We start from the raw sequence: 11,496 nt of genomic DNA on the forward strand, positions 1-11,496 counted from the left end.
AGGAAACCTTTGATAACCTAAGGACGTACAAGATGATGCTTAATCCGGACAAGTGTGTCTTTGGTGTACCGGCGGGCAAGTTATTGGGTTTTCTGGTGTCCAACAGGGGAATTGAGGCTAATCCGGAGAAGATCACAGCCATCACCTCCCTGGCTAAACTGAAGTGTATCAATGATGTTCAACGCCTGGCAGGCCGGATTGCCGCGTTAAGCCGGTTTATCAGCCGCCTTGGTGAGAAGGCGATCCCTTTGTATCAGATGTTGAAGAAGACGGATCAGTTCGTCTGGAGTTCTGCTGCTGATGAAGCATTTGAGGACTTAAAGCGGCAATTGGCCAATCCGCCTATGCTCGCCGCTCCCATTGACAAGGAGTCGTTACTGCTATATGTTGCTGCTAATGCTCGTGTGGTCAGCGTGGCTATTGTGGTGGAACGAAAGGAGGCAGGTAAGGAGCATCCGGTTCAACGTCCGGTCTATTATATCAGTGAGGTACTCATTGAGTCCAAGAAAAGGTATCCACATTGGCAGAAGCTGGTGTACGGAGTTTTTATGGCAAGCCGGAAGCTTAAGCAATACTTCCAAGGGCACCCAATTACGATGGTCAGTTCTGCTCCTTTGGGAGATATCATCCAGAACCGGGAAGCAACTGGTCGGATTGCAAAGTGGGCTATAGAGCTGGGGCCGTACGGTTTGAAATATGTGCCTCGGACAGCGGTTAAGTCTCAAGCACTTGTTGATTTCATCAATGATTGGACGGAAATGCAAGCACCTGAAGAAAAGCCGGATCATACGTATTGGACCATCCATTTTGACGGATCCAGGCAGTTGGAAGGCTCGGGGGTTGGAGTCGTATTAACTTCCCCACGAGGTGATAAGTTTTGTTATGTTCTCCGTTTAATGTTCCCTTGTACTAACAATGCAGCTGGGTATGAAGCCTTGCTCCATGGTCTTCGGATGGCTAAAGAGATGAATCTAAGTCGAGGTAAGTGCTTCGGTGATTCGGACCTTGTGGCTGAGCAAGTGTCTGGCACTTGGGACTCCAAGGACCCACTCATGGCAGCATATCGTCGTGAGGTGGATATTGTTGCAAGTTATTTCAGAGGCTATCAGGTGGACCATGTGGACCGGCGGAAAAATGAAGCGGTGGACGCTTTAAGCCGGCTGGGCTCTCAGCGCAAACCGGTCCCACCCAATGTTTTTCTAGATGTGCTGCACAACCCGTCGGTGAAGATCCCTGGTGAAGAGGATTTGGCCATTCCTGATTCGGAGGCTCAATTGGTGGCAGTTCTTCATGTTATTCCGGATTGGACGCTTCCTTACCTGGCGTACAAGAACCGGGGCGAGTTGCCAGAAGATGAGATTCTGGCCCGGTAGATAATCCGGCGATCCAAGTCCATGGCTGTCATTAACGGTGAGTTGCATCATTGCAGTGTATCAGGAGCTTTTCAACGTTGCATGTCTCCTGAAGAAGGCCGTGAAATTTTGCGTGAGATCCACGAAGGAGATTGTGGTCACCACGCCGGTTCAAAGTCCCTGGTGGCTAAAGCGTTTTGCCATGGTTTCTATTGGTTAACTGCTCATGCTGATGCGAAGGATCTGGTCAGACGATGTGATGGTTGCCAAAGATTTTCAAGACGTGCTCATGTACCGGCTCAAGAATTGAGGATGATTCCAATTACTTGGCCATTTGCGACTTGGGGGCTGGATATGGTTGGGCCTTTCAAAAGGTCCAAAGATAAGAAGACCCACCTCCTGGTGGCGGTGGACAAGTTTACAAAGTGGGTGGAGGCAGAACCTGTTAGCAAGTGTGATGCAGCCCCGGCGGTTCAGTTCATCAAAAAGGTGATTTTACGGTTTGGCTTTCCGCACAGTATTATCACAGATAACAGTACCAATTTGTCCAAAGGTGCTATGAAGGAGTTCTGCGAACGGGAGCACATCCGGCTCGACGGTTCATCAGTGGCACATCCACAGTCCAATGGTCAAGTAGAAAGAGCTAATCAAGAGATCTTGAGAGGCATCAAGCCCCGGCTCATGGTTCCTTTGCAGAGAACGCCGGGTTGTTGGGTAGAAGAATTACCATCTGTGTTATGGAGCATCAATACAACACCCAACAGATCAACAGGATACACACCGTTCTTCATGGTTTATGGAGCGGAGGCGGTTCTCCCTAGTGACATCCGTCATGATTCACCTCGTGTCACGGCTTATATTGAAGCGGACAACGAAACAGCACGGCAAGATGCTTTGGACCGGTTGGATGAAGAGCGTGATATCGCAGCAGCCCGATCGGCGATTTACCAGCAGGATCTTCGTCGTTATCACAGTCGCCGAGTCAGAACCAGAACCTTTCAGGAAGGAGATTTGGTGCTTCGGCTCATCCAAGATCAGACTGATATGCATAAGCTATCCCCACCTTGGGAGGGGCCTTTCATGGTCAGCAAGAATCTGCACAACGGGTCGTACTATCTGATTGATATTCGAGAGCATAAGGACTCACGTACATTAGAGGAGGAGACTAACAGGCCGTGGAATATAGCTCATCTTCGGCCTTACTATACCTGAGCCATTGGCTATACTTATGTACATATTATGACAATGTATATATTTTAATAAACCGGAACCTCAGCTAAAACGGGGTATATATTCTTTTACATCATGTGAGGTTACATGGAGTTGCTCTAAAGCGGCCTCCGGTTTACCCCTTGAGTTCGCTTTGCTAAAAGCATCGTGTTATATCACTTGGAGGATTGGTCGTGTCCGAACCAATACCATGCCTCTTGATAGGTGAAAGCCACCAGATCACTTGGGGACTTGGTCATGTCTGAACCAGTCACGCCTCTTGATCGGCCTAAGGCCACAGAATCACTTGGGGGCTTGGTCGAACCCGAACCATGACCACGCCATTTGGTCGGCATAAATGCCACAAGAATCACTTGGGGACCTGGCTAACTAGAACCATAGTTACACCTAACGGGAGCTTGGTCGTGTTTGTCCATGGTTACACCATTTGATCAGCTTAAATAAATCTTTTTTGGTCGTGTTTCATACTTTTCTTTGAAGGGTTTTTTTTGCTTTTCATTGTGTTTTTAAACCGACAAAGTTTTTTAACCAATCAATTGACGGAACACAGTTCACGCCAATCCGGAGACTATTTGCCTGGTTTGATTCTTGTTGTTAACATCCTCTTATGGAGTAACACGGTGTTTATCACAACCCGGCACGATTTTATTATAAACCGACACAATATAGAAGGAGTTATCAGTACTCAAAATTTGGGTTATCACCCTTACTACAAAAAGTTGGTAAAACCAACGATGTGATTCAATGTCACAGGTATGATATATTTCATATTTGATTATACATATATACAGGAGTCGTTATTTCCTCCAACAGTGTGGGTTTGCAAAACTCCGCTTCAAGGTTGGCCAAGCCAACTTCACACTCAATGGTGGTAGGTATTATGTATCGCAAATTTTTTGATCATATATACTTAAAATTTTGTTTTGGATATTTTGACTTTATACATACAGACATCATATTTCGCCTGACGGTACAACCGCGGTGGCACTTAACGAATTTCTTATTTCAGAAAGTATTTTGGAAAGTTCATTACCACAGGAAGAACAAGTTATGCACGAAGGCATATCAACATCAAAGGTATTAGCTAGCCTATTACAAGGCAACATGGTGCCCATAATAACATAATTGTTTTTCACAAAGGAGAGACAGTTTTAAAACCGGCTTCCGGTTTAAGATTGGCCACCAGCCTGGCCTGATGGTTGTGGATCATCCTGCGCCACTTCAGCTTCTGTTTCTCTACCCAGTGGCTGGAAATCCACAATTGTCCAGTCGATTCCCATTAGTTCTTGAAAAACAGCTTCGTCATGGATTAGCGAAGATGGGTCAATATCAGGAGCGTAAGTATGCTTACGGATTGGAGGGATCAGGTTTTCCGATTCATGGATTGGTGCAGCTATTCGCTTGTTCTGGATGTCATATCGGGCTTGATAATGAGACAAATCTGCTTCCTCAGCCTGTTGACAAGCTAGCGGACATACCTCCCGGTTTATGGCTCGCAAATCCGCTTCACCAAATTCTGACCCGTCTTCCTTCAAGCTGGGATAACCCTGAGCCGCTTCAATAGGATCAAAATCCGGCACCCAGGCTTTTGCCCGGATTAAAGCATTGATTGCACCGGTTCGAGCAGCAGATTTCTTCAACTCTTCAACCCGGGCAGGAAGCACTGGCAGTTTCATCAGAGTATCTTGAATCAAACTGGGTGCCGGTTTGTTATGGGACGCGGTACAGATGATCCGTTGGGCACCAGTATACAATTGTTCAACTAAGGTATAGGCGGCCTTTAATTTCTTCCACACATCTGACCCCAAGTGACCAATGCGTGTCCCTGAAATACCATAAAGGGTTAATAAATCGGTGGCTCTGTAAGAAGGCAGAACCAATTCAGAAGGCAAAGCTGGCTTACCAAAGATAGCAGTGGTCATGGCATGAACGTGCCGCTTTATGCTCGTCAGTTGATCTGTCACTAGTTTTAATGCAGCCTCGGCATCCTCTGCTCGTTTGGTCAAAGTGGACTTTTCAGTGGCCCAATCCGCCTGTTTCTTCTTGAAGTTCTCCTTAAGTTGTTCCATGGCGCTTAAGGCACTGGCCAATTCCTCTTTTGCTTTGGAGGTTTCAGCCTGTTGGGTTTTCAAGTTTTCTTGAAGATCGATGACTTGGCTTTCTTTTGCCTTCAGCTCCGCCTGCAGGCATACTGATATATGTTCCAGCAAGTTGGTAGAAGGATTCAAGTGCCAACCACATAACAAGTTATGTGCTTAGCACTTGGGGGCTAATGCATATTCGATCTTCATCTTTCAATTGTTTACAAAGTCCCAAGCTCAATACAAGTATTCAACTTGGCACTTGGGGGCTAATGCATATTCGATCTTCATCTTTTCAATTGTTTACAAAGTCCCAAGCTCAATACAAGTATTCAACTTGGCACTTGGGGGCTAATGGCTATTTGATCATATGTATTCTAATGCGGCAGTTTCAATTGCTTAAAGTACCGGTTTAACTATGCTAAGTTGAACCGGCCCTTGGGGACTACATCAGCAAATTTCAAAGCATCAAGATTCATATTATTAAGTCCCGGTTTGAAACAATATTTCAAATCGGCCCTTAGGGGCTAGGAGAGTCAGCAAGAATGAAAGCATACAAGCAGGAAGGAGCATATGGAAGTTACCTCATATTTATCTTTCATCATATTAACCAGACCGACTTCGTAGTCACGGCTGGTATACAGCCGGTTTAGATAGCCGGAATGGATATCTTGGGCGTTCAGAGCAGTGTAAGCCATCAGATCAGCGTTCCACTTGCCTTTGCCAAAAGCAGCAAATTCTTCCTTGGCAAAATGTTTGGATAAAGCCACAGGATTGCTCGGCTCAGTATGACCAGTGCCAGTAATGACAACTTCATCATCCTTGGTACCGCCGGTTTGCACTAGAGCTGTTGGCTGATCAGTAGATTTTGCTGGACCGGTGGAGCTTTCAATCCGGAGGGAACCTGTGGGCTGATGGATAGGACCTGAGGTATCAGTAGGTCTCTCTTCAGCAGTAAGATCATCATCTGGTTGTGGTGGATCGTTGGGAATATCTTCAGGGACAGCTGCTTCAAGATCGGGTGTCGTGCCTGGTTCAAGAATGACAACTTCTTCGGCCGCTTTATCCAGGCGGGCCTTCTTGCTCGGCCTAGGTTTGGCCCTGAAAAGAATAACAAAATTAAATACAACATATGTTCTAAGGCAATATACTGCAAACATCACGATAAATATAGCTTACCCAAGCACCGTTTTGAGCAGTGGGAGCCGAGTAGCCGATGACTCGCCAGAAGATGAGTGGGAAACAACCTGATAGTCGGAGTCAGACGGATTAAGAGGTCGACGAAAACAGTCCGCTTTAGGACAAGCACTGACAAGCGAATTAGAGACCTCGGAATGACGTTTCCGAACCAGACTGTTCGGTAAATCGGCGGAGACAACTACCTGGCCGCTGTGCTGGGTGGTGCGGCGAGCTTCGTGTTGTTGAGTCTTCATAAGAAGTTTAGGGTCCAAATAAGCAAGAGGATGAGAAAATTTAACTTTCTGGTTTGCCTGACGGATTTTTTGTGAAGGTAAAGTTTCTGAATTGGAAGAGAGAATAATTACCTCTGCAACATCCACATGGCTGGCTTCGGCATCATCCTGACAAATATCATCATCAATAAGATGCATGAAAAATAAACCAAGTGAGTCAAGCTCTACCTCAAGGTCCGGATTATCCACCTCGTCATCAGGGGCCGGATTAGAAGATGCAGTGGTTCTTTTCCGGTGGGCAGTCTTCTTCACAGCTTTAGTTTTTTGCCGGGTTGCTCTTTCCGGTTTATCTGTTTTCTCTGGTTTCTCCTGTGGCAGCTTTTTGCTCCAAAATGGATCATCGCCCTGATTATGCAGACACTGATATTAAAAACAATGACCAGACATATCAATAACAGGTTCAGCAAAGAGAAAAATCAAAGTCTTACAGCTGGCGGTTTGTTGGTGGCACAGAAGGGAAGCAGGCCAGTTCTAGCGCAGATGTGTTCCGATTCATTCAGTATCTTACGCACAGCCTCTGTGATTTCTTCACCGGAGAGCTGAAGTCTTGAATCTCGTAGTGGGTCATCCACACTATCAGTATATTCGCACATCAAACCGGAGCGCTGACTAAGGGGCAGTATGCTCCATGATATCCAACAGCGAGCAAGATCAACCCCTGTTAAACCGTTGGCCATAAAGGCTCTAAGCTTTGACAGCTGGGGAGCATATTTTCTTCTCTCCTGAGCAGTCAATCTTTGAGGAAAAGGATGGGTATTGCTGAGCCGCTCCGGACGAAACCCAGGCAAGGGATTCTCACCAGCAGGGGAGGTGTCTTTGCAGTAGAACCATGTCTGATTCCACTCCTTGGGGTGACTGTGCAGCTTGGCGTGAGGGTATGTGACCTCTTTCCTTTTTTGAATCGCCACGCCACCCAATTCCGTATTAGAGCCATCAGTAAACTCAGTACGGCGGTTTAGATGGAAAAGATCTCTGAATAATTCTACTGTGGGCTCCTCTTGAAAGAACACCTCACAGAGCACTTGGAAGTGGCACATATTTGTAACAGAGTTGGGGCCAGTGTCTTGCGGATGGAGTTGAAAATCAGCTAGAACATGCCGGTAAAATTTAGAACCGGGCGGTTTAAAGCCCCGGGCTAAGTGGTCTATGAAAACAACAACCTCTCCTTCTCGAGGTGTGGGGGGGCATTCTTTGCCAGGAGCCCTCCAATGGAGGGTGTCTTTGCTGCCCAAGGCGCCAATAAGGACTAAATCCTCTAGTTGATCCTCTGTGACGTGGGAAGGGACCCAATTGCACTCATATACTTGCTTGGCCATGACGGAATCTACAAGGTAGAAGATACCGGTTCAAAAATACATTTGATCAAAGTATGTTGGTATGGGCACTGTTAAACCGGAGGCAGAACTATCTGAACCGGAGTTTCATGAAGCAACCAATATCTAGCAGTTCAACAAGGGGACTAATGGTATATATCGGTTTGTAAAGTTCTCCTACAAAGTTAAACCGCCGGATCTAAGCATTGAACAATCAAGACTGCAGATGAGTAAGTACGCAAAAACAGATTTCACAACATTATGCTACAGCTTTGGATCTGGAACATGTTTATAAAGGAGATAAATATTCAAGGCCCAAAAGGAGCAGTACCGAATCAATAAGCAAAGGTATGGATAAGATCTATGCTCTTAGTATGCCGGACAGTGAAAACGGAGGATAAAAACTATTGCTACACAGAGCGAAGATACACAGACTCGTCTAAGGATCTATCATATGAACAAGAAGCAAGCGATGAACATGGGAAGAACAGGGAAACCCTAGAACAGATCTATGATGGAAAGGATAGAAGACTTACTGGGGCTGAGGAAGAAGCGGAAGGTCGCCGCGGTGCTCTGGTGCGTTCAGGTTGATGCAACGGCCAAGGTTGGTGCAGAAGTCGATGGCGGCGGCGGAGCTCCGAAGACTGGGCGACGCGAGGAAGAGGAAGCAGAAGGGCACGAAGGGGAAAAAAGAATGACCCTTCGGTCCTATTTATAAAGCAAGGGACATGGGTTAGGCGCCAAAATCAAGGAGCCGCAAGTTTGGAAACAGAGCGGTCGCCTCGATTATCGCGGATCTATTAAACAAGAAGGTATCACGGATAGTTTCTTTATGATAGATGACGTCATACCGATTTACAGCAATCAGAGAAGATGACATCATGGAGGTTCACCAAACTACAAGAAGATGTTGAAAATGAAGTTTTTGCTAAGGATTGACATGAACTTGTTCAAATCAATCTGGGGCCTAATGTTGGGGATATTACTACTGGGCGTAAACCGGCCTATCTGGGCCGGATTAGCTTCATCAGTAGTTAAGCATGTTAAAGCCCATGAAGGTAGATGAGGGCTCAAGACCCATAATCGGTTGAGAGCCCGTAGCCGTAAACCGGCTTCAATATGTAACTTGTATTGTAAGTTAGGAATAAGTAGAGACCAAACTGGACACATCTATGAGCCGGTGTTGGGACGCTGTAAACCGACGGGCGTCACCCATGTATATAAGGGGACGACCCGGCGGCGGTTCAGGAAGGACAGACAACAACTCGAGACATAGGCGAAGCTTATTGCTCCCTAGTCATCGAAACACCCATCAATTCCATCACAACTAGACGTAGGCTTTTACCTTCATTGAAGGGGCCAAACTAGTATAAACTCTCTTGCGTCCTTGTGTCCGCTTTAACCCCTTCAAGCTAACCCGTCTTGATGGCTCCACGACTAAGTCCTTTCTCTAGGACATCTGCCGTGACAAAACCACGACAGCAGCCGAAGACCACCTTTGGTCAGGATAACTTGTACTAGATGTTCCCCTTCAAAATGGCCAATTGTTGGCGCCCTTCCCGCTCAATTATTCGGGGAGAGGCCCAGGGCCTCTATAAATACAGCTAGCCTCCACAAGGAGAAGGGGAGGGCAGTAGCAGCGACATCGAGAAATCTGTAGAACCCTAGCAGAGAGAAAGAGAACCCAGTAGAGACTAAGTAGAACACACCGCACCAGCTCAAGAACACCCCTCGCGAGGATGTTCTTCCCTTGTACTGTCCATCATCAGCCCCAGAGGCAATCCACCACACCACACACTGGAGTAGGGTATTACACCACAACGGTGGCCCGAACCAGTATAAACCTCGTATCTCTTGTGTTGTTCATCATTTTCATCTTAGTTCGCACGAGAGGATCGGACATAGATCGGTAGGGGAGAGCCGCGCGCACCCCAATGTTCGAACCTCAAGGGTCTGCCGGAACCCGAAATCCGACGGCTCCCTTACACATAGGTTTGCATCGTAGAACTATAAAGAGATTAGAAGCATTGTAGTGGAGTAATCACTTCCATTAGAATAGCAACCATCCTAATTCTGTCAATTTTTTATAATGATGCATCATCAACATAGTTATCTTACATTAGAAATAGTATGTCAACACCTACAATTATTAGTCCAGGACCTACATACCATCTAAGAACTAAGAAAATACATCATGTTTTGATTGACTCTTTCTGCCGGTAGCATGTTCAGTTGACTCCACACTGGTAAAAAAAGGGCATGTTGTCTCGGTTCATAAGGGCCTTTTGTCCCGGTTCCTGAACCAGGACTAAAGGGTCGGTACTAATGCCCTGCCCCTTTAGTCCCGGTTCAATCCAGAACCGGGACTGATGGGCCTCCACGTGGCCTGTGCGCGGAGCCCAGGCAGGAGACCCTTTGGTCCCGGTTGGTGGCACCAACCGGGACCAATAGGCATCCACGCGTCAGCATTTCTGTGGCTAGGGTTTTTGTTTTTTTTGAAAGGGGGGGGGTTGGGGGTTTTGGGGGGTTAATTTAGGTGTTTCATATATTGTGTTAGCTAGCTATAATTAATAGAGAGAAGTGTCCTCTCTTATGTCCGTGCTTGGTCGATGCTACGTACTATACATACGTATAGAGAGGACTAGACACGCTAGCTAGCTAGTAAGCAAACGAAGGAAAAAGAAGATTGTCATGAACATATATGCATACAGAGAGAAGTGATATCAACCACCTCTCCTTCTCTGAGAGATTGGTCGAACAACAAGTTCTCGTATATCTATCCGACACTACCGGCTACATATATACAATAATTATCTCTTACAAATATAATCATACGGACTCATGGTCCACATAGTATTCTCTGTCTTCAGCGATCGCGTGGTCAAGAAAGAATGCCGCCAATTCCTCTTGAATTGCTTGCATGCGAGTTGGTGCTAGGAGTTCATCCCGCTTCCGAAACATCTAATTTGAAGAAGGGGTTCAATACATATATATGTATATGAATGAATGAAACTCAACACAAATGATGGTAATTAAATAAAATTGTGAATGTTGTTATTTACGTACTTCATATTGTTCATCAGTGTAGCCCCGCTCACAGGTCGTGTGGCGGATGGACTCGCAAACGTAGTATCCACAGAAATCATTCCCTTTTTCCTGCCACAACCACTTTACAAGAAATAGAGGCCAATCAAACTGATAAGCAAGAATGCCAAATCAATAGGAGATGTGCGGAACATGCTACTATAGTACTTACTTTTGGGTGTCTAAATTGCAGCTTCTTCGGGAGTCCTGGAGCTTTTTTGGAGAATTTTTTCCAAACCCTGCCAGACAAAGAAAACAATTACTTGATATATCAGGAAATGAACAAAGTTGCTGATATGGTGGATAATGATCGATTTACTTACTTCTCGAGCATTTGAGTCATGTCCGCATAGTCCTGGGGATCTTTTCGTTTTGAGTCTAAGACAGTTACTAGTCCCTTCTCAAGCTTAATCTCTAGGAGAATATAGTGGTAACTGCACACACATGCATAACTCATCAATTACATTACTATAACCTTGACTAATATATATATAAGGGAAACCGAATATGCACAAGACAGTAACACTCACTTGAAATTGTAAGGAAATAGTATTATATCTTTGTTTTTATTTATTACCAACGATCGTAGCAAGTTGGCCTCGGTATCTGCGGCATGAAATTTAACCTGAGTTGCATCTATGAGATATGTGTTAATGAACCCAATATCACCGACTTGTCTTTTCTTCAATTCGGTGATCTTCAATCTGCATAATATAGTGAGGATGATTATAATTACATGCAATGAAAGAGCTGAGCTATATAGAGAGACTTAATGACAGAAGTAGTACTACTTATAGACAGTAGCAGGTGACCGTTGTTTTATCGAGGGCCAATTGATTGAAAAACTGAAAGAACTCCTCAAATGGAACAGGCAACAGTTCAATTCCAACAAGGTCATGCTCCTTTTTAACTTTCACATACAAAGTACTCCTCCCCCCCAGAGTCTCTGCAGATTTTCAAGTAC

This window comes from Triticum aestivum, chromosome 1A (genome assembly GCF_018294505.1).
Source record: "Triticum aestivum cultivar Chinese Spring chromosome 1A, IWGSC CS RefSeq v2.1, whole genome shotgun sequence".
NCBI lineage: Eukaryota > Viridiplantae > Streptophyta > Magnoliopsida > Poales > Poaceae > Triticum > Triticum aestivum.